We start from the raw sequence: 4247 nt of genomic DNA on the forward strand, positions 1-4247 counted from the left end.
GGGGGGGGGGGGGGAGAGACACAACAATGTACTCTGCCACCTAACATGATATTCCCAGCTGTTTCATACCCTGCAGCCATCCTGCACTCTTTCAGTTTCCTTGGAAACACAATGGGAACAAACACAATTTAGACCTTAACATGAACCCTGGAAAGATACAAAGGTGACCTGGCCAGTGGCCATGTACTCAACATGTGATGAGTGAATGGGAATGTTTGGGTCTGGAAATGCTGGCACTTTCCTGTGTTTACTGAGAATGAAACTGATTAAATAGAAACTATGCATAATTACCTATCTGTCTATCTTCTTTAAAGGAGCATGCAAATTTGATAACTACAGCATGAGAATACTACCTTAAAAACTGGTTCGTTCTTCTACACTTATCTGTTGACCTCTAAGGATCTACATTAACTTCTGAAGGGCTATTGTATGATTTAACATAAAATTAATGTTTCTGGATGAAGAGATAATAGCTTAAGAGGAAATAGCTTTACAACTTTTGGAACAGAAGTGGACAGTACAGAAGAACAAAACAGCTACCCTTTTACTTATAAAAGAGCCACGGTTGATATAATCTAAAACACTCCTGTCAACTATCTCCATACTTGAATTTTGAAGTTGAAGGGTTCAGAACTTACTTCTCCTAGTATTTTATCTTAACCTTGGGTGATTACTTTAAAGGACAGTGTGCAAGGCTTAACTTTTCAAGTACAGGAAGTATTTGACCTGCTGTAACTATGGTATTTTTTCTGTCTGGTTCCCTACCTGATTACTGCTATCTAGTGTGAGAATTTCTAGATTATTCTTTGCTTTACTTAACAGAGAGGCTTTCATAATGGAAACACATTAAATTACTAAAATGCATTAAACTAGCACAAGACAAGCTTGAGAGTAAATTTAGCAGGGATCATGAGCTTGTTATTGGCCCTACTACTCTTGGTAGTCCTTTCCCCTGTAGCCAGTACAAGGTTATCAATTTTTCTTGCATCATTTATTTTCAAGAGTGTGAGTCAAGGTCTTCATCCTGCCCCCAGTGAAGTCAGATAAAAGGAGCAGTGAACCAATGGAAAGCACAACATGGACTCAGGAAACCAGGAAGAAATGAAAACCTATGCAGAATGAGAAACAACAGATTGAAGGGAGGTCTCCCACTTTCTTAACTTTCAGTCTAAGAATTCAGCAAATACATGCTAAATTAAACATATTGTATATTAAAGGAGAGCTCTAAAAGTGTACCTAATAACCTAAAATGCACCACATTATGAAAGGAGGGCATTTAAAGATTAATATAAGAATAATTTATGGTCATATATTTTCTCTGTATTCTGATACCAAATAGAGGTTAACACATTAAAGGATTAATTTATGGCTTTGCCATACTGGCGTTGGAGAAAAGCAGCATCATAGAAACATTAACCTGACCGGAAAAATAGACAAAATCCACTGGGAAACCAGTCTGAGTGCCAGTTGTTACAGTGGTTGTTGATGACTGTTTATTGGGAGAGCTGAGGGCTCTTTGGTTTTTGAAACTCAAGCAGTCAGTATTCACCACTTTGTCATTTACAACCAAAACAACCAAAACACTGTTCCCCCTATGAAATTTAAATATACTTCACATGTGTATATCTGTCATTTTTTACACCAAAACACCTTCACTTTTCCATTGGAGTGACAACATTCAGACAGCAGAGTGAGCTGCACCCTCCTATAACAATCAAGTTCTTCTCGGTAGCAACCTCCTAAATTAAGTGGTTTTGCTTACCATAGCTTGCATCATGCATTGTACATAATTATTAGAGAAAATCTACCTTGCTGATGAGATAAATTGAATATTAAAAGATAAATGGACAGTATTTGTGAAATCTGTGCAATTCTCCTCACGTTACAGATGAGGAATTCTTCAAAGATATATTTTTTCCATCAGAAAGTATCATTCTTGAAACTAAAAATGTTTGTGGGAAGTATTACTGGTTTGGAAAACCAGATTAATCCCTTTCCCAAAATAAGTAATAGGCTAGTAGCTAGGACGTATAGTGAGGGTGTAAGGCACTTTGGCTCAAACTCCCACTCTGTCTGAAGGCCTGGACAGAGATTTATTAATACTACTGTAGTTTATATCAATTTTGTATATCAATGTAACTTTCCATAGTATCCACAGAAGACAACTAACCAGTTCTTCCCAAGTGGCTGCTGCAACAGGCACAAATATAGGACCTCACTAATCTGTGAGTGAAGAGCTGGCTACTGCTTGTTTGCATACAACATGTACACTGGTATAAGTTAAAGTGGTGTAATTTTATCCCTAGTGTTTCCCAGTGAAATTCTAGTACTTTATAGTGGCATAGACCTGTCTGTTGTGTGTCCGCTCCTTCCTTACATCACTGTAAGACAAGGAACACCAGGATAAATCTGTGCTTGCAGGCTTCATTTAGATCAGGGAATCTGTCTCCCATCTTGGCTGAACACCCTCAACACTTGGATGGAACTGTTCCACTAGTGGAAGTGGAGAGAGATCCATGTGAAAATAGCAGATAATCTGGTGATGAGCCGGTCCAGAAAAATCAGGCTGTTAAGAAAAAATCTTGATCCATATAGGACTCATCTGAGTAAAGGGCAACAAAGAAGAAGGAGAGTACCATTCACTGGCAGACTGAAGATTGTTTTCGTATTTATAAATTAGCTTTTTCAAACTTTATAATGCTTTGGTCAATGTTAAGCTTATATTTAACCCAGTTTTATGGCTGCATACCTTTTTTTTTTTAATCACCATAATTTATGAGGCATTTTTACCTTAAGTTGCTGACATGAGAACTTTTGCCCTTAATAACAACTTCGTTTTTGTCTCAGAATGCACGATTAGAAACACTCTATGCAATACTTTCACACAAAAAAATACACGTCCCTTTTAATGTATCTGGGTCATGAAGCAACCAAAAGTCACAGATTAACAGACGATGATTTTATTTAACTGGGAATTCTTGGGCATTTAAACATGTACTATGGGAGTGGGCAGTGAGGAGCTTTAATTACACCGGCTCTGAGATACTAAATGTTAGAGATAACTCAACACAATTAAGGAGTAGTATAAGAAAGGAATATGTATTATACATATTTTAAATATATTAAATATATATTATAAATATATATAAAATATATTTTATATACAATTGGAACATATTTTACATATATATTAAATATTCCAATTATATATATAAAATCAGTTCCACGATGTCCATCTATTTCCTTTCCTCTTCTGAATAAAAATTGATAATGGAAACTTTTAAGCTCTGTTGGTGAATCTAAATTTAAGTTTGTAGCAATTTCTGAAACAAGTAAACAGATTTTTCCAAACATAGAACATTAAGAATGTTACTCATGCTCCAAGATTTTAAATTTTTCTAGAAATATCCCTGAGTTTAGTCTAGAAATATAAAACGGTTCGTTTAGTTCAAAAAGACTTTCTTATTGAGTACAGAAAACCCCCCAAAAAAGCAACCAAAAACTGAAATAGTGTTAGGATTCACCAGCCGATATTTTATGAGACAATGTTGTTACCACAAGCTTTGCCAAAAATAACAACAAATGTTGAAAACATTGGAAATGACATTCCGCGCCCCCTCTGAAGAAGTTTTAGACCTTAAATTATAACCATTTCAAATACTGCATTTAGCTTGGCTTGGGGTATGCATTTAATGATAATTTATGAAACTTCTTATGAGCCATCCCTTCAATCCTTTTGCAAATTTTTTACTATTTTGACATCCATTTAAACAAAATCCATTAAAGTATTACTCTCTTATATGTATCATTGTACTACTTTAGAAATAGTTTCACTGACATGAATGAGATTATATGATGATAATACCAGTAAATATATGAGGAAGGTTAAAATAATCTTGCCCATCATAATCTGATAACACAAAAGGAACTTTTGGACATTATGGGCACGTCCAGACAGTGTGCACGTGCCTCTTGCCCCATCTCAAACCCCTTTGAGATGGGGCAAGAGGCACATAAGGGAATGAAAAAATGTTCCCCACACTGCAAACATGCAGCACAGGGAGAAAATTAGACCTCTGGATATCCAGGGGTCTAAAAAAACCAAAGTTTAAAAAAGCTGAGGCAACCGGAGTGTCTCTGTGATTGGCCCCTTGCCCGGGCTCCAGTGCCGGTAAGTAAGGGGGAGGCAGGGGGAGGGGGCCATGGGGGGTGACCCTCTCTGCTCTTGATCCCTGCTCTGCCTGTCC

The 4247-nt window shown here is 36.7% G+C and overlaps 1 protein-coding gene and 1 long non-coding RNA gene across 2 annotated transcripts in view; one reads left to right on the plus strand and one right to left on the minus strand.

Moving 5' to 3' along the window:
• The window catches only part of LOC109297245, a 12238-nt gene extending 11099 nt beyond the window's left edge, over positions 1-1139 (plus strand). Inside the window, exon 2 of the long non-coding RNA XR_002097258.1 lies at positions 1005-1139. This is a non-coding gene — a long non-coding RNA (uncharacterized LOC109297245). The remainder of the gene's footprint in view (positions 1-1004) is intronic.
• Positions 1-4247, minus strand: part of ADGRV1 (adhesion G protein-coupled receptor V1) — a 576350-nt gene that overhangs the window by 244578 nt on the left and 327525 nt on the right. The gene's annotated exons all lie outside the window — the stretch shown is intronic.

The sequence above is a fragment of the Gavialis gangeticus genome, unplaced genomic scaffold (genome assembly GCF_001723915.1).
Source record: "Gavialis gangeticus isolate Ggan-Ray unplaced genomic scaffold, GavGan_comp1, whole genome shotgun sequence".
Lineage (NCBI taxonomy): Eukaryota > Metazoa > Chordata > Crocodylia > Gavialidae > Gavialis > Gavialis gangeticus.